This window comes from Mirounga leonina, unplaced genomic scaffold (genome assembly GCF_011800145.1).
Source record: "Mirounga leonina isolate KUSES-001 unplaced genomic scaffold, KU_Mleo_1.0 Mir_53, whole genome shotgun sequence".
Taxonomy (NCBI): domain Eukaryota; kingdom Metazoa; phylum Chordata; class Mammalia; order Carnivora; family Phocidae; genus Mirounga; species Mirounga leonina.
In genome coordinates this window covers 18,905,640-18,920,015 of record NW_023270807.1, presented here as the reverse complement: position 1 = coordinate 18,920,015, position 14,376 = coordinate 18,905,640, and positions in this window count along the sequence as shown.

Below are 14,376 nucleotides of genomic sequence, written 5' to 3'. Positions count from 1 at the left end.
AAACTTTGTATAAGGACAGGCATAAAGAGAGGGCATCAAGTTCCTGGATCTTATTACCATTCCGGCCAGAGGACTAACTTCCAGCCAAAAGGCAAGCTTTTTCCTCCCCGTAGAGCAGCCACGGGTTTGAGGATCGCAGCCTGAGCAATTGACATGAAGGTGTTCCAATAGGACCATACTCCTTGAAGAGCCCCCGGAATGGAAATAAAGGGAGAGCAAAGGACTCACCAAGTTTGCACCGAAGCTCAGAGTCCAGATGAAAAGACTGGAAGCCCACGTTGGAGCACCAAATGATGTAGTTTTTGTATATAAGTGAGGTTTGGTGGGGTCCAGAGCTGACGGCCAAGAAAGAATTCTTCGGTGCAAAAAGGTGGTTTTATTAAGGTACGGGGACAGGACCCGTGGGCAGAAAGAGGGGCAGCTACCTGCAGCCCCCTCCTGCCCCGGGATTATGAGGAGCAAATGATCATATGCTTTGGGGGTGGGGGAAGTAAAGATATGGAAAGTTCCAAAAGGATCTTCATATGCTAAAGACACAGGATACCAGAGGCCTTGCTGTTTGTCAAAGCAAAGTTGCTTTTCCCTCTAGGCAAGGTATTAACACTAAGGCAGTTAGGATCTTCCTGGAGAAGCATTATATTCTGCCCGCCTCAAGTAATTGTCAATGGGCTGCAGGTTATAAGGACATTTAATTTTATCTACATTTCCTTCTGCCTTTATTTCCCACATCAATATGTGTGAGCAGAAGGTTTATAGATGCTTTTTTTTTCTGTCTCTATTTCTCAAACTTTCTCTGAATTGGTTACACTGTTTTATAATTTAAAATCAAAAAAATTTTTGAAGTTAGGCTAACTCATTACTAGGTCAAGGATGACATCATTCTATGCTCATTTTTTTATACAGAGCCTTCCCGGGTTTTGCCATTATTGAGTACCACCTGCGTTATTACATACTTAATAACTTCTATTAAATTTATTCACATTTTTAAGAAGTTAAATAAATACATCTTAAAGAAAATCCCACGTGACATAAAATGGAAAATGCATCTGCCACAAATATAAAGTCACTAAAAATAAATAGAGCAGAAATAAAACAATATTCTCCAGTCTGCTTTAATGCTATTGCGGCTGGAGGCTGGGATCCTTTGTTAGAAGGGTAATTAGCAAGTGTTAGGGATCTTCTCTTTTACTTAATCAGTATGACTGAAGGAGCATTAAGTCATTGTTAATTAATACAATGGCCCTCGTATCTTTTATTGGGTCCATTTGCACTTTAATGAAGTAATCTCAGAGACAATACCTTGGTTGAAGGGGAAAGAATTCTCTCGAAGTTGTATCTCAGATGGAGAGGACTGGTGGGGGTGGAGGAGATCTGCGTGTGCGCACAGTAGGGTTAAATTGAGTGAGCAGGTGGCCTTTTCCTGAAGGTCATGCATTCGATGACGACACACTACATCGTCTGGTCTTGGACACAGGCCCCACAGGCAGGGATCAAGGTACGGAGGTGACAGAGCCCTTATTCCCAGGCCTGCGTCTTTCAAGTCCTCTGCAAGGGCCTGACCACAGCTCCGTGGCTATTCCTACAAATACTCACAGAGGGGAAAGCATGCATGTCTCTCTCTTTCTACTGGAAGCAAACTGGAGAGCAAACAAAGCTCCACAGAAGTCAACTCCCTGCAACACTGGAGTTGCAGCTTTTTTTCCCCTTTTGCTTTATTCTTTGCTCATCGCTGCAGTTGCTGGTGTTACCGGACTCAGGTCCTTGGACCCAGCAAAACTAGAAACGAGGCTGGACCCCAAATTTAAAAGCACAGGCAAGGCTTCATTGCGACTTGTACAAGAGGGGCAGAAGGTTGACTCTCCGAGGACAGGTCAGGGAGAGTTTTTTAAAGAAACTTGGGTGGGGGGCGCCTGGGTGGCTTAGTCGGTTAAGCATCTGCCTTCGGCTCAGGTCGTGATGCCAGGGTCCTGGGGTCAAGCCCCGTGTCGGGCTCCCTGCTCAGTGGGAAGCCTGCTTCTCCCTCTCCCTTGGCTCCTTCCCCCACTCGCGCGCTTTCTCTCTCTCTCAAATAAATAAAATAATCTTTTAAAAAAGGAAGGAAGGAAGGGGAAAAAAGGGTGCTGTCTAAGCATGTAGAGGTGGGAATTTATTGGCACCTTGCATTTCAAGGTCATGCCTTTTTTAGTCTAATTACTGTGTCCAATTAACATGTTAAATCTCCACCCCTAGGCGTGATTTCTAATATTATAATGAGGGGGAGAGTCGGTGAAAGTTCAGAACTAGGGTTCATCTTGGTGCAGACTGGTTGGGACCGGTCCGGGTTTGCTCCTTACCTGGTGCTTTCCTTTGCAAGAAAAGTGATAACAGCCGGCGGGCTGCAGGGAGTTTTTCCCGTGCTCAGGGGCTTGTGCCCAAGGTCCCCTACTGGCTCACTGTCACTAATTACGTCTGAAGATTTAAGAGCACATCAATCCATTAACATGTAGTAAAAGGAGCTCTAGATTTGGAAGCAGGGAACCTGAGATCTGATCCTCTTTCAACACTCCTTTGCTGTCTGATTACCATGAGCGATTTATCCCATCACAGATCATATCTCTTCTTCCAGTAAATCTTCAAGTCTCTTCCCCCTTGTCTGAATGGATTAGCCTCGGAGGGCCGCAGTTAGCTCCTGTGTAAAATGAAAACCATAATATCTATCCGCTCGTGGAAGGACAGGGTCTGGACGAGGTCAGCTCTTGTACCCATCAGTTCGATGACCATAGAATCTTACGGATCAGAGAAAACCAGCTGTAAGCTGGTGCCTCATTCCTGAGCATGAGGCAATGACAAGCTATACCAATGTTTGAGCAAGTGGCAGCCAAGAGGATGGTTATTTACAGAAAACCACTATGCACGATAAGGATGCTGAAGATCATTTTTACCAAGTACGGTCACACCTCAGAAGTATTGCAAATTCAGTACCAGACGCGGCAATAAAGTAAATATCTCAATAAAGCGAGCCAAAGGAGTGTTTTGGTTTTCTGGTACATGTAAAAGTTATGTTTACACTATTCTGTAGTCCATTAAGTTTGCAATAGCATTAGATCTAAAAAAAAAAAAAAAAAAAACCCCATAAAAAAATTAAAAATGTTTCCTTAAAAATGTTAACCATTGTCTGAGTTCTCAGGGAGTCATCACTGATCACAGAGTGCCATAACAAATGTGATAATAATAAAAAAGTTTGTGGGGCACCTGGCTCACTGAGTCAGAAGAGCATGTGACTTGATCTTAGGGTCATGAGCCCCACTTCAGGTGTAGAGATTACTAAAAATAAACAAATAAATAAACTTTTAAAAAATTTTTATTTTATTTTTTTAAAGATTTCTGTATTTATTTATTTGACAGAGAGAGAGCGCGGACACAAGTAGGCAGAGCGGCAGGCAGAGGGAGAGGGAGAAGCAGGCTCCCCTCAGAGCAGAGAGCCTGATACGGGGCTCAATCCCAGGACCTTGGGGTCATGACCTGAGCCGAAGGCATACGCTTAACGACTGAGCCACCCAGGCGCCCCTAAAAAAATTTTAAATACTAGGAGAACTACCTGCAATTTGTAAAAAATGCAATTGTCTGGAAAATGCAATAAAGTGAGACACAGTAAGAGTTATGCCTGTATTTACTCCTCACAACAGCGCCATGGATTCATGTCTATCACTACCCCCACTTAAAGGTGTAGAAACGAAGGCACAGACAATCTAAGTCATTTGTTCCTAACTCACGATCAGTAAGCAGTAGAGAAGATTATGAACAGAGGCAGTCCAACTCAGGAGCTGTGCTCCTTGCACTAACACACCACCTAGGGAAACAGGAGTAAGAAGATACACAAACCACTGCCTTGCCCTTGAAACCTTGCACCCTAAAGTGGGGGCCGAGGAAGGGGCACAAACACGAACACTAAACCAGGTAGAATGCAGTCAGAGCCCAATAAGGCTATTAGGAGAAAAGGTTCCTTCTGCATGGGGATGTGTGGGCAAGAGCTGGGACCAGAGGGCCCGGGCATCCACATCTGTACCAGTGACTCCCCGGGAGGGCACAGAGAGCGTCAGGCAAGCACAGCAGCACGGCTTCTGAAGATGGCTTGATGGTCCCTTTCATGCCTGATCTGCCGTGTGTGTTCTTTTTTTTTTTTAAGTTTTATTCATTTATTTGACAGAGAGAGACACAGCGAGAGAGGGAACACAAGCACGGGGAGCGGGAGAGGAAGAAGCAGGCTTCCCGCGGAGCAGGGAGCCCGATGTGGGGCTCAATCCCAGGACCCTGGGATCATGACCTGAGCCGAAGGCAGACGCTTAACGACTGAGCCACCCAGGAGCCACCTATTTTTTATTTTTTTAAAGACTTTATTTATTTATTTATTTATTTGACAGAGAGAGAGCGCACAAGCAGGGGGAGCGGCAGGCAGAGGGAGAGGGAGAAGCAGGCTTCCCGCAGAGCAGGGAGCTCGATGTGGGGCTCGATCCCAGGACCTTGGGATCATGACCTGAGCTGAAGGCAGACGCTTAACGACTGAGCCACCCAGGCGCCCCTGCCATGTATGTTCTGACATTGATCACATTTAACATCCCTAATAGGGGACAGTGGACATGGAGCTCCCGATGTGATGGAACAGGAAGCCCATCGCCCTCCTATGGAGGAGTCTTGCCCCTGCCAAATTAATTAAACAGGAAGGTCATTAGGCAGCAGTGGTCTCCATTAGCAAACCAAAATCTAAGCCTGAAAGTGCCCCCGGGTTACAAAATAGAAACCTGAGGATAGCCAATCACAAGCGGTCAACTGGACTTTAAGCTCTAGCCAATCAATAATTTGCTTGCTTTCGTTTGCCTTTTCTCTATACAAGTCTCTCCCCACCCCATTAGTGCAACAATCCTGGCCACTTTTGGTTTGGCACTGCCCAGTTTGGAAATAAACTCTTTATGCTTCCTTTTATCTTTTTTTTTATTTTATTTTTTTTAAAGATTTTATTTATTTATTTGAGAGAGAGAGAATGAGAGAGAGCACATGAGAGGGGGGAGGGTCAGGAGGGTCAGAGGGAGAAGCAGGCTCCCCGCAGAGCAGGGAGCCCGATGTGAGACTCGATCCCGGGACGCCAGGATCACGACCTGAGCCGAAGGCAGTCGCCCAACCGACTGAGCCACCCAGGCGCCCCTCCTTTTATCTTTTAATACCCCCAAGAATCTAATCATGTCCTCAGAACTAACTTACATGAAATGCAAGAAACAGGAGAAAGTTAAGTGACTCCCACAAAGGAGGTAGAGACAAACCCAAAATAAGGAAATGCTTTATAGGAAAACAGACCTGTTTTCTCTAAGTCGATGACATGGGGGTCAAAGGAGAGAAGATTGCTCTAGATGCAAACACTAGACAGACAGAACTTCATGTAAGGTAGATTCTAGTTCAAAGAAACTGTAGAAAGACACTGTTGAGAGAATCAGGGAAGTCTGATGATGGGTGATTCAGTAGATAACACCAAGAAAAAGTCATTTAGTCGGGAATGATAATGGCACTGTGGTTGTATGAGAAAATGTGATGCTGGAGAGATCTATCATGCTTTTAGATCTGATACGACTTCAAGTACCTTCTTTAAAATACTTGAGCAAGGGGCACCTGGATGGCTCAGTCAGTTAAGTCTCTGCCTTTGGCTCAGGTCATGGTCCTGGAGTCTCAGGATCAAGCCTGGCTCCCTGCTCAGTGGGAAGTCTGCTTCTCCCTCTCCCTCTGCCTGCCACTCCCCCTGCTTATGCTCTCTCTCTCTGTCAAATAAATAAATAAATAAATAAATAAATAAATAAATAAATAAATAAATAAAGTCTTGAAAAAAATAAAAAATAGGTGGCTCCTGGGTGGCTCAGTCGTTAAGCGTCTGCCTTCAACTCAGGTCATGATCCCAGGGTCCTGGGATCGAGCCCTGCATCGGGCTCCCTGCTCCGCGGGAGGCCTGCTTCTCCCTCTGCTGCTCCCCCTGCTTGTGTTCCCTCTCTCCCTGCCTCTCTATCTCTGTCAAATAAATAAATAAAATCTTTAAAAAAATAATAATAAAAATAAATAAATAAATAAAAAATAAAAAATAAATATTTGAGCAAAAAAAGAGATAGATACAGAGGACACAGCACAATTTTGATACTACTTAATTTTGGCAATGAGTATGGGCAGGGTTACTCTACTAGTCTCTTTCAACCTTTACGTATGTTTGAATATTCATAACAAACAGGAATACACAGAAATCTGTTTGCAAATATTTATGACAGCCTTATTCATAACTGCTCCAAACTGCAAACAACCCAAATGTTCATCAGCAGGTGAATGGATAAACCAACAACCATATGGTGGAATACTACTCAGCAATAAAAAGGAATAAAGTACTGATATATGCAACCGCATAGAAGAATTATAAAAGCATTCTGAGCGGAAGGAGCAGGCTATATATTTATATGACATTCTGGAAAAGATTAAAGGGATGGGAAATTGATCAGTGGTTCACAGGGCCTGGAAGGAGGGTGACTACAGAGGTAAGGGGAATTTGGGGGGGGGTGATAGAAATAGTCTATATCAGGGGCACCTGGGTGGCTCAGTTGGTTAAGTGTCTGCCTTCGGCTCAGATCGTGATCTCAGGGTCTTGGGTTCGAGCCCTGTGTCTGGCTCCCTGCTCAGTGGGGAGTTGGCTTCTCCCTCTCCCTCCGCCCTTCTCCCACCCCCCACTTATGCTCTCTCTCTCTTGTTCTATCTCTCAAATAAATAAATAAAATCTTTAAAAAAAATGTTCTTTTTAGTGATTACATAACTGTTTACCTTTGTCAAAATTCATAGATCTATGCAACAAAAAAAAAGGTGAATTTTATTCCATGTAAATTATACCTTAATAAGCCTGTCTTTAAAAACAAATAAAACAGGATGAGACCCAGAGCTAAAGAAGAGAGCGAGGGACGGAGGGTGGGAGGAGAGGGGAAAGAAGGATACTCTGCAGAGCAGGCTTGGAACCTAGAGACCAAGAAAAACTCCTTACGAACACTGACCTGTGGAAGGTCATAAGTCCTCTTGAGAACCACTACCTCCCTGTGTCTGTTTCCACAGCCTCAGGGAGAAAAGCCAAAAAGATAAATTCTGCTTCCCTTTTCTCCCAGGTTCGTTCTGCTGTGCTTCTGAGTGCTCTCTGCTGTCTCCCCTTCTCCTCGCCTTTTTGGAAGAGAGTCTCATTTCTTCTCCTAGTTTCAGTGCTGGCTGCTGAAAGCAGGGGCTGAAATACTTGATATCACCTTGATATAACTAGAATAGCCTGTCCTGGGGAGACACGGCTAGTAGTGACCCAGAGATTTTTGTTAAAGAATTTGACTGTATTGATCCAAATAAATGAAAGAATGGGTAAGACTGTTGCTGCCAGTAGTCTGGCTAAGAATTGATGAGAAAATATTCCGGAAGACTTAAGTGGAAAACAGTGGGGTCCCCTTTCCAGCATCCTTCCCAGCTGGTGGAGACTTCTTCCTGATTTTTATTTTGGCAAATGGGTCTCATATCTCACTGGGGGGGGCGGTGCCCCAGACCCCCTCGGGACACCTCCCAGACGGGGAGAGTTACCTAATCACAACGTGCTTATTTCAACCTAAATTACAGTATTAAATCCTTTGCGGAGCTGTCTTTTTCTTGAGAAAGTACATTTGTTAAAGAATGAAAGTTGAGGGGTGCCTGGGTGGCTCAGTTGGTTGAGCATCTGCCTTCGGCTCGGGTTGTGATCCCGGCGTCCTGGGATTGAGCCCCACATCCTTGGTCTCCTTGCTTGGTGGGGAGTCTGCTTCTCCCTCTATGTCCCCCAACTTATGTTCTCTCTCGCTCTCTCGAGTAAATAAAATCTTAAAAAAAAAAAAAAGATTTAAGACTGAAAGTTGATTGATTAGTAGTAAAATAATCAACTATCTTGTCTTCCTATATACACCTTCAATTTTCACAGTTAGTTGCTCATTTCTTATAACAAGAGTTTTTGGGACTTAAGTAATCGAACTATTTGGATTTTGGAAGTGTTGTTTTCATTTCATATCTTAAATTTTTATTTTATTTTAAAGTTTATTTTTTAAATGTCAGAATGGGTGATCTATTCCAATGGGTCAAAAAGTAGGAGGGGTGCCTGGCTGGCTCAGTGGTTAGAGCATGTGACTCTTGACCTCAGGGTTCTGAGTTTGAGCCCCCAGGGTTCTGAGTTTGAGCCCCACATTTGGTGTAGAGATTACTTAAATAAATAAATAAATAAATAAATAAATAAATAAATAAATAAATAAATAAAAGTAGGAAAAAATTAGAATGAAAGGTTTATCTCCCCATCTACCTAGCTCCCACTCCCTAAAAACAAGTTTCTTTTGTAGTCTTCCAGGGATTTTAATGCATATGCATATGAATATTTGCTTACCCCATTTAAAGTGTAAACTTGCTATTAAACTTTCTATCCTTGGAGAAAAAAGTGCACAAATCATAAGTGATCAGCTCAATGTTTTTTCTCAAAGCGGACATACTCATGTAACCCTGGATCAACAAAGAATACTTTACCAGAATCTCAAAGCCGTATCCAGTCATTAACCAGACTACAGCTCATACCCTCCCACACGCTATCCTAATTTCTACCACCGTAGATTGACTACAGTGTGTATTCCAATGTATCTGGTTCTTTCCTTCAACAGTATATCTGTGACACTCATCCATGTTGTTATACGTAGTAGTAGTTGATTTATTTTTGTTACTAAATAGTGTTCCATCTTATAAATAATATACCACACTTCATCCATTCTACTGTGTGTGGACATCTGGATATAGGGCTATAATGAATAGTGTTGCTATAATTGATCCTGTCTTTCTTTTATTTTTTTAAGATTTTATTTATTTATTTGTCAGAGAGAGAGAGAGAGCGTGAGCACAAGGGGGGGAGGGGCAGAAGGAGAAGCAGGCTCTCTGCTGAGCAAGGAGGCCTGTTGGGAACTCTATCCCAGGACCCTGGGATCATGACCTGAGCTGAAGTCAGATGCTTAACTGACTGAACCACCCAGGCCTCCCTCTTTTTTTTTTTTTTTTATTAAAGATTTTATTTTTTAAGTAATTTCTCCACCCAATCTGGGGTTTAACTCACCACCCCGAGATCGAGAGTTGCAGGCTGGCTCCACCGACTGAGCCAGCCGGGTGACCCATGTTCTTGTCTTTTGGTGAATACTATGCAAGCATTTCGGTTGCATCCCTAGGAATGGACTCGCTGGATCACAGGATGCGTGTGTTTGGCTTCCATATATGTTGGCAAACTGGACCTGCTGCTTATAGTCCCATTAGGGCTATATGCGTTCTAATTGCTCTATCTGCTCAGCAATACTTGATGTTGACTAGTTTTTGCATTTTAGTCATGCTTCTGAGTGGTTTCCATACCTATTCTTAAAGAACAATAGCCATGGAGCGCTCGGGTGGCTCAGTCATTAAGCGTCTGCCTTCGGCTCAGGTCATGATCCCAGGGTCCTGGGATCGAGCCCCGCATCAGGCTCCCTGCTCAGTGGGAAGCCTGCTTCTCCCTCTGCTCCTCCCCCTGCTTGTGCTCTCTCTCTCTCTGTCAAATAAATAAATAAAATCTTAAAAAAAAAACAACTTTGCCTTCCCCAAGCTTATGAAGATATTTATCTGTGTTTCTTCTATTAGCTCAATTGTTTTTTCAATTCTCTAATCTTTCCAAGTTGAGGGGGGTTTTTCCCAAGTTAATTCTTATGTATGTTCTAAACTAGGCGTCAAGATTCATTTTTCTTTCCATCCAGTTAACTTAGCATCATTTTTTGAAAGAGTTGTCTTTTTTCTACCACTCTCAGAACACCTTTGTTATAAATCAGTTGCCTGTATGTGTGCATTTCTGGACTCTACTCGGTTTTATTGGTCTATTTGCCTTTTGTTGCACCGATAACACAAGGATTTCACTACTGGAGTTTCACAGTAAGTCTCTTTTCCCCAGCTTTATTTATTTATTTTTTTAAAGATTTTATTTATTTATTTGACAGAGAGAGACACAGTGAGAGAGGGAACACAAGCAGGGGAGTGGGAGAGGGAGAAGCAGGCTTCCCGCGGAGCAGGGAGCCCGATGTGGGACTCGATCCCAGGACCCTGGGATCATGACCTGAGCCGAAGGCAGACGCTTAACGACTGAGCCACCCAGGCGCCCTTCCCCAGCTTTACTGAGGTATAATTGATAAATAAAATTGTAAGATATTTAAAGTATGCAATGTGATGATTTGACATACATTGTATCAATTAGCCCATCCATCCTCACATATTCACCTTTATTTATTTATTTATTTGGTGAGAAAATTTAAGTGCTACTCTCTTAGCAAATTTCAATCATACAACAGAGCATGTTATCCACTAGAGTTGCCATGTTACACATTTGATCCTCAGACTGTATCCATCTTACACTGAAAGTCTGTACGCTTTTACCAGCCTTTTCCTACTTCGCCCCGCCTCCCAGCCCCTGGCAACCCCTTTTCTACTCTCTGATTCCGTGAGTTGGACTTTTTTCCATAGTAAGTCTGGATATCTGATAGTTTAAATCCTTTATCTTTGTCCTGCTTCAGGGTTGCCATGGCTCTACTTGGCCCTTTGCATTTTCACATACATTTTAGAAGCAGTTTGTCCCTTTCCCTGATCCCTGATCCCTTTTTAACCTGAATCGTAGCAGAACAAATATATAGGTCTGCATTTGGGGTTTTTTCCACTTATGATATGTCAGAGGTGTTTATATAACTACCTAACAAGCTTCCCTATTTTTTTTTTGACAGCGTAATAGTATTCTGTAGGATGGATGAGACATAATTTATTCTATCAACCCCTGTTGAGAGACAATTAGGTTGATTCCAATCTTTTGCTCTCATTCATACCTCCAATGAAGACATTTAGACTTTATGTAAATTGTTTTCTTTGGTGGTCATAAACGTAAGTTCAAAGATATTAGTAAATTTTTCTTATTGTCCATCTACTGGAAATAATAAAATATAACCATACAGGATATGGGGCACCTGGGTGGCTCAGTCGTTAAGCGTCTGCCTTCGGCTCAGGTCACAGTCCCAGGATCCTGGGATGGAGCCTGCATCAGGCTTCCTGCTCAGCCAGGAGCCTGCTTCTCCCTCTCCCACTCCCCCTGTTTGTGTTCCCTCTCTCGCTGTGTCTCTGTCTGTCTAAATAAATAAATAAAATCTTAAAAAAAAAATACAGGATATGATTAGAAATTCCCTTCTAGGGATTAGGAAGAATCCTATATGGCTTTTGGCCAATATTTGCCATTTTGGCAAGTATAGTAGTTGATGTTAAAAATAACTTGATGTAGGGGCACCTGGGTGGATCAGTTGGTTAAGCGTCCAACTCTTGATTTCGGCTCAGGTCATGAGGGTCTCCCAGGGTTGTGAGATGGAGCCCCTCATCGGACCCGTGCTGGGTGTGGAGCCTCCTTAAGATTCTCTCTCTGCCAACCCCCCACCACCATGTCTCTCTCTAAAAAGAACAAAAAACAAAAAAACACTTGATGTAGGAAATATGTTGGGGTTCAGAGCCAATGGCCAAGAAATAATTCTTTTTTTTTTTTTTAAAGATTTTTTATTTATTTATTTGAGAGAGAGAGAATGAGAGAGAGCGCACATGAAGGGGGGAGGGTCAGAGGGAGAAGCAGACTCCCTGCCGAGCAGGGAGCCCGATGCGGGACTCGATCCAGGGACTCCAGGATCATGACCTGAGCTGAAGGCAGTCGCTTAACCAACTGAGCCACCCAGGCGCCCCCAAGAAATAATTCTTGAGACATCTTCGTGCAAAAAGATAGTTTTATTAAAGCACAGGGACAGGACCTGTGGGCAGACAGAGCTGCACTGCGGTCATGGAGCATGGCGGATGATAATCTTTCAAGTTGGGAGGGGATTAAGGATAGGGTAAGTCTCTAAGGAATTTTGGAAGCAAGGTTTCCAGGACCTTGGCGGGGGGTTGCCTAGCTATTGTTGGGAAAAGGTCAGTTATTACTGTCTAGTAAAACCCTAGTCATGAGACCCTCCAGATGTACAATAGTGGGCCATAGGCTTGGGGGATGATTGCCAACATATATCTTAGGGGGTAGAGATAAAGGAAGTTTCCAAAGGGATTTTTATATGTTACAGAAGACGTACAGGATCCTGGGGGGTCGGGTTAAGACTGCCTTTTGCCCTTAGGGGAGTGTCAACTTGGAGGCAGTTGAGTTTCTAGAGGAAGGTCACTCTGCCTGTTTCAGGGACTTGTCAGTGGGCTGTAAGAAGCAAGGAAATCTAAGTTTTCTCTTTTGCCTTTGTTTCCCACATCATAACTAACATCTATACAGAGCTTTAGGGTCACAGAGTTATTTAACAGTCATTCTACATCCATGAGTCTCCCCAACGAGGCAGGGATGTATTTATTATCAATTTCATTTTACAGATGAAGTGCAAAGAGGTTGAGTGACTTGCCTAAGGTCTATAAGTAGTAAGTGAGATGGGGCAGCCAGGATTTGAATTTCCAGTTGCCTGACTTGATGTCTAGCATAAAGGCAACCAAGCAATGATATTATTTGGCTATATAACACATTAGAGCTCACTCCATATTGCAAACTCCGTGACATAATTTTTTAGATTAACTGCTCAAAACTAAAGCCAAGCTTTAACTAATTTATTAAATATAATCATGACTTAATTTATTAAATATATAATGACTCTCGGGAAAGTTCTATTTTAGATGCAACTGTCTTCGTAACTTAGATTAGGTTAGCAAACTTCGAACAGACTTGAAGCAAAAATATTCTATCGATCCATCGAGGTTCAAAATAAAGATATGTGTTAAGGTTCTGATTCAATTAATATTTTCCACATCAAGTATAGAGTGGGCCAGAACTTAATTCTTAGATAACTATCCATTTATTTTGCTAAATAAATACTTAACTGTACTTAATTGTGTTTACGAGATTGAGCGGCTTTAGCTTCTGTTGACTTTTATTTAAAAAAACAGAGCAGACACGCCAGGATCCTGGGTCCTGGGGCTTCCGTGGAGCTTCACCTTGGCTGAAGGAGTCCGGCAGGCATCTCATCCACAGCCGGCTCCTGGAACAGGGCACTGGTTTTGAGTTCCATAGGGTCAGTAATAGACCCAGGTTCATTCCCTTGAGAATCACTTCAATTCTTTTTCAAAAAGGTCCGTATTTAACAATTTCAAGGAGCCCTTTAAATGCAATTATCTTAGGCAGGTGGGGCAGTTCAGCCTAAATGGCCCTGACCTGCCCCCCCACCTCCATTCCATTTGGTTATGTGACCGCCTATTTGTTTTTGCTGTCTAAAACAAGTAAGCTTGGGAGGAATGAGGAAGAAAGACAGCTAGGGGCTCTCCAGGCCCACTAAAGTGTCCTATCTATCCTTTCCCACATTGCATTATTAATATAATAACAATGCTTACTTAGTTATCTGCGGCATATGATTTTTAAAAATGCATCATACTAATACCGCTGGATTGATGCTTCTTGTATTTAATTATTAACTAGTAGAGATTCTGCAGTTTTAATGAGAACTAATGGTAACATAGGAAACTGTCCTCTCTCCCTACAAATCTTAGGGCCAATTCCAGCCATATTCGCCTATTGGAGGGGAGTGTACCTTCGGGCCCAGCTGACTGTCGGGTTATCAGGTTCCCCAGACTCCCTCCTCCAGAGCTCCTGATGCAAATTTGAGGGCTCCAGGGCGGAAGTGGGAGGACCTTCACTTTGGGGTTAATAGTAGCTTTTCTACTGGTTCTGTCCTGAACTTCTCTTCCAGGTAAGATCATCTTGACCTGGACTGTGGCATTAGGTTCTCCTGAAGGCGAAAGGCAGTGCATGCTCTAAACAGTTTTTAGATTTGCTAAAACAAAGAAAGGTTCTCTGAGATCATCAGCCTCTTGAGGTCTAGGGAATGTGATCTGTCCAAATTATTTAGGTAACATTTTTTTCTCTATTTTTTCCGTCTCCTTTCCCCTGTTTTTTATTCTCGAGCACTTTCCTTTGCCCCAAATCTCCAGTCAGGCCTCATCAAGTTCATCTCCAGTCTCTTCAACTACAACTTCATCAAGGAAACCTTGAAACCTGACAAAAGTAAGTGATTTGTTATATGTTCACCAAGTGAATTTTTAAAAAGATTCCTGCCTATTTAAATAATTTGATTTTTAAAAAATAATTTTAAGTTAATGTTATGTAAAGATGTGAATTATTTTAGGAACAAGTGGAATTATGAGCAAGGGTCCACTCCTGACTTTTCCTTTGCTCTTATTTTGGGAAGTCCTGCTTTGGTTTACAGAAATTTGCTTTCCTTGTAGACTCCAAGAGTGCATCTT